Below are 9,407 nucleotides of genomic sequence, written 5' to 3'. Positions count from 1 at the left end.
CTCTTTGCAATGTTGTTAGGGCACCTCTTAGCCCAAGGGGACCTACTTGTGTGGTGGTGGAATGGGAGGGGTGGAGTTGACACACTGGTTATGTTTGAGGACTCTAAGCTGGAGCAATGGGGTGTGGACTCCACTGTTCTGTCTGAATACATAGGAAAAGATCTGGAAAGAAGTATACCAAATTAGTATAGGACATATTGACCTCTTTATTGGACATTTTTTCCCCAACATTTTTATACAAGATTGTTTTGACTTTGTTTCTAGATATCAGTCCTTTAGTGACTATTTATGGCCTTAATTGATTTTCACGGTTAAAATGTACTAATTTTCCATTTTCATTTCTATTTTCCTGAAATTATTTTCTTTGGGAGACAGCTTCTCTGTGTAAATTTTATAATAAAGATTTTTATTGATGATGGCACATATATTTGACCTTTATTTGGGTGTATTATTACTACCAAACCTAATTTTCCCAGGTCAAATTCACAAATCTGATCTTTTCAAGGAGACTGAATTCTTCCATTAATTTTAGTCATTTTTTAAATTGTATATAGTTTTAGCAACTTTTCGGTTTTATTTGTGTTCATTATTCTGGGTTAGCATGTGCAGATATCCTTCAGCCGGTTTCCTAACTATTATAATGAAGTGGGGTTGGGACCACAGGGTTAGAAAGAGGAAAGAAGGCAGGTGCAGGAGAGTAGGTAAAAGATTTGGTGGCGGGAAGATGAGAGAACGTCTAAGAGCTTCTGTTTTCCCCATGATGAATGAGGCAAGGCGAGTGAGTGAGTGAGTGAAGGAGGAGAGGGACCTGAGGAAGTTTTTGGAGGGAGGAGGAGGTGTGATGCAGTTATTTTGAAGAGAGGAGAAGCCGTCATATTGGGGAAGTATGGTAAGACTGTTGGCTAGTGTTAAGTTCTCTCTTGAGATTTGTGGTCATGGATTTTAAGCGAGCCCAGCTGTGTATTTTTCTCCCACTATGTTCAGCTGCTTGAGTTCAGGAGCGTGGCAGACGGTTGAGTTTTACCTGAGTTGGAGTTGAGAGAAGTGTTCACGACTAGGGGAGAAAGCATTGCTCCCATAATGATCTCTTTTCTCTCCTGTATCATCAAACATTTACCCACTGATTATTTCCTTTGGTATAAAATATGTCCAGTAGCTATCATCCTTAAACAACAACAAATACAAAATGCAAACAAAACCTTCCTTTTACCCCACTCCCCTTTAAAGATCCAAGCTACCGCCCCATTTATCTGTTCCCTTCATAGCTTAACTTCTTAAATAAGTTTTCTATAGTCTCAGCTCCATTTCCTTACCCATTCCAGTCAGGCTTCTCTCCCATGACTCCACTGAGACTGTGTTTATCATGGAACCGGTGACCACCATTGTGCTGAATTAATAGTCAATCCCCAGTCCTCATCTTACTTGAACTCGCAGCACTTGGCCCCTTGACACACTTTGTCCTCTTGGATCCACCGACACCACACATCCCTCTTTCCCACTCCACAGCAATTCTTGGGCTGCTCCTTTGTGTCTCTTTTGCAGAAGTTTTAAATGTTGCAGATCACATTCCTAGGAATCACTTTCCCTTATCTAATTTATTTTTCCTAGGGAATCTTCTTTACTACCAAGGATTTAAATATTACATATATGCCAATGACCTCCATAAGTAGATTTTCCCATGTTGGAAAATCCTTGCATTCCTAGGTCCACCATTGATTATGAGGTAGTGTTATTTTTTGTACATTGATGCGTGCAATTTGCTAAGGTTTTATTTAGGAGTTTTGCAACTGTATTTATCAGTGAGGTTACCTATAACTTTTTTTTTTCATTTGAATGAAACTCAGAAGTTTTCAAAATAAGCCCTCTTTGAAAAAACTATTCTATATTCAAACTAAAACTATTTTAATGGAACTTTCCTTTTCGAAAACAATAATAAAAGAAACAAGGTATTTTATGAAATGTGGTTCTGAATTAGTCACGGTAAGAAATAAATGCATACTTTCACCTTCTCAGAACAGAGGCTGCTCTCTGTTCCTTAGCCTTGGAAGAAAGGTGAAGAACAGTCCATAAGCGACCTTCAGCAGGGGGCTGCCAGAACAAAGCTCAAGCAGGTGAATGTGGACACTTAAAAGAATTTGGGGGAACCTGACCAAAGGGTCCAAAATCTGTTTATAAAAACTGACACAAAGGTGAAGTGGTTCCTCCCCAGTGGCAGTGCCGCCAGAGCCCGGCCCAGCCCCATGTTCACCCATGCTGAGTTCCCAAGCAAATCCTGATGCTTCTGCTCCGGGGGAGACTTTTTCTTTTTAGAGGTTCAGTGTCCAGCGAGCTCTTTCTGTGAATGAGGTGAGCGCAGGCTCCATGTGCGTATTCTACGGTTGGAGTCAAAGTATTTCTCTAAGACTGGCTAGATAGAGTCCAGCTGTCAAATGGCCCACTTCCAGCTGGTCCTAATTCCTCGCCACTCATTTGTAGACCTAGGACCACAGACCTTTGCTATGTCATTATAATCACATCTAATGTCCTAACTTATGACGCATATTCTGTACCTGGAAACAGTCCCTGTATTTAACAATAATACCTACACATAAAACAATCCACTCTTGGGCTGGCCCAGTGGCATAGTGGTTAAGATCACACACTCCACTTTGGTGGCCCAGGGTTCGCAGCGCAGGTTTGGATCCTGGGAGCAGACCTATGCACCACTTATCAAGCCATGCTGTGGCAGGCGGCCTACATATAAAGCAGAGGAAGGTGAGCATGGATGTTAGCACAGGGCCAATCTTCCTCACCAAAGATAAATAAATAAATAAATAAATATTAAATAAAATCCACTCGTACAATGTATATAGTCACAAAATATTAATGATCTTCTGCAGACCAAATGTTTTTTAACCATAATTGTCATGCATCAAATTCACAGCCAGAATCCCCAAAATTAAAAAAAAAAATTGCACAATAGAAATAATAACTTAAAAGACATATAAACACACTTCTTACAGAACTGTGCTTCGAGAAACCCCATTTGTTGAGTGCCACTGAAGGCATATTTTCCCAAACAGTTGCTCCAGGTACTTTTGTTTGAAAATCTATCCCACTGGGCACAGGTGTTATTGGATGAGCAAAAAAGAAAGATATCCTCGTGGCAATCAGAAAGTTTTAAGGTCTTTCAAGTTATATAAGATGAACCTGTAGAAACGTTTAAGTGTTCTCAGGATGCAAAGTTGGAGCTGAAATGGGATAGCAAACCAGTTGGGAAAAGTGTACAGCAGCCATCTCTTGAGGTCAAACCTCCTACTCAGATATGCAAGAAACCCTAAGATGCATAGCTTGTTGGCCTCTTCCCGTCTTGTCGCATAATCTGATGGTGTGTGAATTTCACAAAGGATTCATATTGTTCTGCTAGACTGGTATAGAGGATTTGCTCATACCTCTCCCAAATTTGACCTTCCTAGTCTTTTAAGAGATGCTCACATATTATTCCAACTTGTCGGAGGGTAAAAGCGGGGCTGGAAATTAGTTCTTCCTCCAGGAGGAACCTGGAGAACTAGGTGCTGTGCGTGCTGAGGCGTGAGGCTGACTTTCCAAAGCACAAGCTTCACTCTGATGAACAACTTCTGAATGTCTCCACCTCCGATAACGACTATATCCTTCTTCTGTGTTCTGAAGGAAGGCGGCCCTGGCTGCCGGGCAGCGGCAGGCTACTGCAGAGTGCGGTCCGTGCCTGGGGCGCGGCGTCCGGGGTCTGGTGCCCGCAGGACCGAGGGGCGGAGGGGCGCCGCGCCGCCGCGTCGGGGATCCGGGCTCAGCAGCGTCGCCCCGCGCGCGCGCCGCCAAGTGGTCAGCGTCCAGGAGCCGAAGTGGCTGGAACCCCTGGCTCCTCAGCGGAGCTCGCGGGCTAAGCTGGCTCCAATGACACCTCCAGCACCCCCACAGGAAATGAGTTTAATAATAATGGTCATAAGTATCACTAGAATGTACTGTGATTAATTAGCAATTGTAAAGTATTATGTAAACATCAAACATGGATAAAATAGTGGAACAACTGAAATCGGGTCTCTGAGATCTAAGGAAAAAGAAACCACACTTATTGTTTTGTATTTTGATATGCGTCCTCCGGGTTTATAGTTTTGGAAGACTTTAAAAATACCAGACCCATGATCCCAAGTTTTTCACGTGTGAGGAGCCCTTTTTAACATAAAATATTTTACAGGCCTTTTTATGTGATTAAGTTTATAACTGGTATCTTTTAATGAGAAAATACATCGGAAAAAGCTATATTGATTCATTAGTATATTTAAATAAACTTGTATTTTATTAGTCACGGGCTGCACGCGGTGTGGTGAAAAGGCCAGCTCTAGAGTCAGATTGCTGGGTTTCTAATCCTGCTCCATCATTTCCTCCTGTGCTGCAAAGGAACTTCTAGCTATCAGTTTCCTAATATTTAAAATGAGGAAAAATAGTACTTATTTCACAGAGTTGGTATGATGGTTCACTGATATATGACATAATAAGACCTTAGAAGAGTACCTGGCATATAGTATATTCACTTTTAAAATAACACATATATTTGTATTGGACTCAATTTATGATTGACATGTGTTGTCCAGTGGGCTGTATAACTCAGTACAGTGCCTGGCAAGTAATGGCAGCCTGAGTGAATGAAATCACACAGATCTGGGTTCCAATCATAGCTTTGCCGTTTCTAAGCAGCTGCCTACGTTACTAGACCTCTCAGCTGTAAAGTGAGGATAACTTCATAGGTCTGTTGTGAGGATAAAGTGAGCTAATGTATATAAAGTGTAGTACGTGTAGTACTGTAGTACTTAGTGTAGTACGTGGCACATGCTGCCTCAGAGATGTTTGCTGTTAGCAGGAATTCGGACTATGAAACTGAGAGCTGGAGATGTTAAACAGTCTGTATCAGCCTACTCAACCGTTCATCAATGTTATGGCTGGAAACCCCTGCCCAGGAAAGCAATTTGTAACTCATTTCCTTACTTCCTCCTCTTCCTCCTGCTAACTAAACCAGAGAAATAGGTTTCTAAGGCTTCTTTTGACTACTTAAGTGTAGAAGACGCTATTGGATGGCTACACCAACAGTCATTCCTTTCTCTCTTGCTGTCAGGGCCCCAGTTTGTTTGGAATGAGGATAGATTGGATTTTTGTTCCCCATCCTTCATTCCTTCTCTGTAATAGGATTATACATCTAAACCTTTTGGCATGTAAGTTTGTGGCACTTTCCACTGGAGTAAGTAGAGTAGGTATCCCTGCCCAGTTTGTGTTGGACTTGGCCAGATGATTTGTTTGGCAGATGGAATGTTACTGGACATGACATGAGCAGAGGCTCTAAGTGTGTTAGCGTGATTTTATCTAGCTTCTTGTGCCCCTACCATTTGCTGTGAGAAGAATATGCCACGAGTGGCCAGTAGTGCCAGAGTAAGAAGATATGTGGGACAGACATGAAAACACACACAGCCTGGATCCAAGCCCAGCTGATCCCAGCCAAACCTAGCAGAGTCACAGATGACCTACGTGCCCATAATTGAGAAACAAATGCTTATTCTTATAAACCACTAAGATTTTGGGGTTGCTTGTTATGGAACATGATCACAGTAATAGCTGACTAATATAGGCACTGGTCTGCCCAGCTCCAGGGGATGAATCATAATTGATCTAAGCTAATCCTGTTGTTTTTTTCCGTACACTTTATTTCCAGATTCTCTTGGAGCTAGGGGTGATCAAATGATCCAGAGTTGGCCAATGAAATATATAAAGATGTCTACTGGGGACTTCTGGAAAAGCTTTTGCTTCTTTGATAAAAGGCACAGTAGGGGCTGGAAGTAGTCTTTCTCTCTGCTTCTTTGCTTGAAAATTCAGTGGATGTCTTGAGACCAGAAATTGAAAGGCACAAAGATGAAAAGCTAACAGCTAAGGGTGATGGAGCAAACAAATAGAAAGTCTAGGCTGCTGATGACATGGCTTAGTGGTTGACCAACATCAATAACCACCTATCACTACACTTCTTAGTCAGATTTTCTGTTTCTGTTTCTTGCTTCCCAAGGCATTCCTAACCTAAAAACATAAAATAATGTCAGTTTAGTCATCCTAGTCACTATTTCTCTGAGGTGAGTGATGAAAGAGAAAAGAGAGCTGTGTGATCACGTCTCCTTACACCGACTCTAGGAAACCTTCTTATTTATTAGTTGTTAGAACCTGGTATTTTTTGCTGTGCTGCCTCTTTGTCAAAATGTTTGTAATAATAATGAAGCAATTGGCATATGGTTGCCTTTAACCAAAAATGCAGTGGGGATTTGGTTGCAGAAAAGTACACCCTGGCTAACGTTGGAGGCCACTATGTCAAATGGTGATTTCTGAAAAGGAAGCTATGTCAAGTGTGGAGCCACACAGTAAGAGCATCTCTCAGAGTGTTGCTAGGGCGCGAACTGTCAAAGGTGTTCAAAATATGTGTGATGTGTGTGATACCACCATCTTGAACTTGCACTGGGTGTATCCTCAGTGTGAATTTGGAGTGTGTGTAGATTGCCAGATGGAGAGGAAAAATTTTCAACAGGGTGCTCCCTATAAGACTTTCCTTGGCTGAGATGCATGAAGAGTTGGGTACATGAACCAGAGAACTTGACACCTACACGGATTATTCTTGGAAAAGCTCTCTATGATGTTGAAGGCTGTTCGTGTTGTAAGAGCAAAATGTGGAATAAAGGCAAATTGTCCTTGTTCACGGAGGCAAATTCAAGCTCTTTTCAAAGCCAGCCTTGAAGGAAGACATAAAACAGACCAGACTTCCTTAGTTAGAGAAAAACCTATTCTTGGTGCCATGCTCCTACAGAATCCCTCAGTGTTGGAGCCAGCAGCTATGGGTGGGAGTGCAGCCTCCAAACCAGCAGCATGAAATCAGCATCTCCAATCAGCACTTCTCCTTTAAGCTGGTTGACAGATATAACCAGCGGGAATATCAACAAGGAAAAAAAGATGGAAAATGGACTCAAGGAAACACTAAAAATCCTTGATGACATCTTTGCTTCTTTGGTAGAAAATAAGACTTCCCCCAATTTATGACAGAACCTCAAGGACTGGTGACAACCTAGCACTGTGACACTCCTCACTGTTGGTTGTGTGGTAATTGTTTGCTGTGCTTGCAAGATCCCAACAACAAGAGCAACTGGCATGTGTTCAGGGAGTACTGGAAACAAGGGCCCGTGGTGGTGTCTGGAGTGCATTGTAAATTGAATACTGAATTTTGGAAAACTGAATCCTTCAGCAAAGAGTTTAGTGACCGGGAAGTCGATCTAGTTAATTGTAGGAGTGTCTTAGTCTGTTCAGGCTGCTATAACACGATACCATAAACTGGATAGCTTAAAAAACAAACATTTATTTCTCATAGTTGTGGAGGGTGGGAAATTCAAGATCAAGGTACCAGTTGATTTGGTATCTGGTGAGGGCCCACTTCTTGTTCCCAGATGGCTGTCTTCTTGCTGTGTCCTCACATGGTAAAAGGGGGCAATGGAGCATCTGGGGTCTTTTTTACAAGGGCACTAGTCCCATTCTTGAGGGCTCTGTCCTCACACCTGAGGGCCTCCCAAAGGCCCCACCTCTAAATACCATCACATTGGGGATTACGTTTCAGCATATGAATTTTGGGGGTTACAAACATTCAGTCTATACCAAGGACAAATGAACTTATCACAGAAGCCACCGTAGGAGACTGCTGGAACGGATTTGAAGATGTTCCAAATCTCTTGGGGAATGAAGAAGAACTAATGATGTTGAAACTTTAGGACTGGCTATCAGGAGGAAATTTTAGAGATATGATGCCCTCCAGGCTTGAAGATCTGATGGCCAACATTCCATCGTTTGAGGACATGAGGTGAGATGACAAACCGGCTTTGTCTCTAGGCTGCCAAACTACTTTATTTGGCCAGATTGGGGTCCCAAGATGTATAATGCTTGTGGATCAATTACTCCAGAAAATCAAAATTGTGGAGCAACATCTTTACTGAGACGTATCTAATGCAGCTAATGTCCTGGTCTACGTAGGAATTCCCAAAGGACAGTGTGACGAAGATACCTTAAAACTGTTCAAAGTGGAAATTCTCACCAATTCACAATAAAACAATTTATTATAGGAAAAGAGAAGCCAGGAGTCTTCCATCCCACACGTGCTAGTAAAGACACGGAGAAGATAGGAGAATTCCTTAAAATGGCGTCAGAAGAGCATTTTCAAGAAAACCCAGAAACCTTGATCCTCTTAGCGATCAGAGCGGGTATTTAGACTGATCACTAAGAAAGCATCTTCCTCGAGAGTATGGAGTTCAAAGATGGGCTATTATGCAGTTTCTCAGAGATATGGCATTTATTCCAGCAAGAATTCTACATTAAGTTCATAACTTATATAGCTGTCTCAAAGTGGCTGAAGATTTTCTTTCTCCAGAGCATACATCTGGCTTACTCAGGAAATCTGTTAATCTGTCACAGACTCATACCAATTGTGAAGTTAAATTACAGATGAATGTTATCTACCATGCAGTGAAAGATGTGGTTGCTATACTGAAAGCCAGTGAATCTAGTTTTTGGCAAATACTAAGGATTCCAGAGATGCCTTAACCCCTGTACAATGGAAATGAATTATTGGCCGCTGTTCATACTCTTCAGGCAGGATTCCTGTGGACAAAAGAATTATGTTACCTTATCTTTTTTATACTGTACATGACTTTTGAGGGTCTAATTTATATTTCTAGTGTTTACAGACACTGTGTGTGTATTAATTATTTACAGGACATGCGTCCTTAAACTGTGACTTCTCACCTAATACAGAGCTTTTACCAAGCTGTAAAAACAAAACCATTTATCAGCCCTGGAGCAATACCTGCAGTATCCCCTAGCTATTTGGTTGAATAGCTTAGTCAAAATGCATTTATAACTATTAGGAATCGCTCTGTACAGTTTATTTGAGTTGTATTTTGTTTCGTGTTTGCTTGTCTGAGTACCCCCTCCTCTGCCCTTTAGGATTCAGAAGAGCAATGGAGGAAATGAACAGCTAATGATGCAGTTCTTATTGTATTGCATAGGATTGGCATTATATAGAAGAAATCAACTATTGTACAGTTCCTGGGGTTCATCATCTTTATTAAATTGTTTTATTTAAATGAAGCTTTGCTAATTTTAAGTGTTAAGCATTTTGCATTAAAATATTCATATAATAAAAAGTTTACAAAATACCTTTGCTAAAAAAAGTGATGTAGCGTCAAAATATGCAAGGCAAAAACTAATGGAATTGCAAAGAAAAACAGATGAATCCACTCTCATAATTGGAGACTTCAACACCCATCTCTCTGAATGGATAGATCCAGCAGGCAAAAAATCAGTATGGACATAACTGAACTCAA

The 9,407-nt window shown here is 41.3% G+C and overlaps 1 pseudogene; it reads left to right on the top strand.

Moving 5' to 3' along the window:
* Positions 1 to 724: 724 nt before the first annotated feature.
* On the top strand, positions 725 to 8,625 carry LOC131410463 (lysine-specific demethylase 3A-like; annotated as a pseudogene).
* Positions 8,626 to 9,407: the final 782 nt, after the last annotated feature.

The sequence above is a fragment of the Diceros bicornis genome, chromosome 10 (genome assembly GCF_020826845.1).
Source record: "Diceros bicornis minor isolate mBicDic1 chromosome 10, mDicBic1.mat.cur, whole genome shotgun sequence".
NCBI classification, from domain to species: Eukaryota; Metazoa; Chordata; class Mammalia; order Perissodactyla; family Rhinocerotidae; genus Diceros; species Diceros bicornis.
This window is presented reverse-complemented; position numbering and strand designations above follow the sequence as displayed.